Here is a 532-nt window from a genome sequence, read left to right on the forward strand (position 1 = left end):
GCGTGAGTGTCCCCACGCAGCCGCCTTCCACGGCATTGTGGTCACAGCTGTAGTGTCCCCACACAGCCGCCCTCCATGGCATGGCGGTCACAGCTGTAGTGTCCCCATGCAGCCACCCTCCACAGCATGGCGGTCACAGCTGTAGCGGGAATCGCTTTTCTTGCAGCTCTTCGTGTGGAAGGCAGGTCATCACTAACCTCTGGAATCGGTGTTGGCCAAGGACACCCTGGAAGGGAGTCCGGCTTGCCACCTTGGCAGTCCTGCACACCCAGAGCTCGCAGCTCCCGTCCCGTGGTGCGGAGTTGGGGACTGAGCCCTCCCATGTGCCCTTGAGGTGCCAGTGCAGCAGGCCGGGGCAGCCATGCTGTGAGGTGCTGCATGGCTGAGCGGGAGAGCAGGGTGGGCACTGGGTGACCAGCCTACCTGCAGGCAGTGGGAGAGTGGGCTCATGGAAATTCTGGAGAAACTGTCCAGAATCCGAGGTCCAGAGGCTGTGTAGGGACCAGCTAAACCTGGACCTCCTGTGTCTGCC

This window comes from Tupaia chinensis, unplaced genomic scaffold, assembly GCF_000334495.1.
Source record: "Tupaia chinensis unplaced genomic scaffold, TupChi_1.0 Scaffold000030_1, whole genome shotgun sequence".
Taxonomy (NCBI): Eukaryota; Metazoa; Chordata; class Mammalia; order Scandentia; family Tupaiidae; genus Tupaia; species Tupaia belangeri.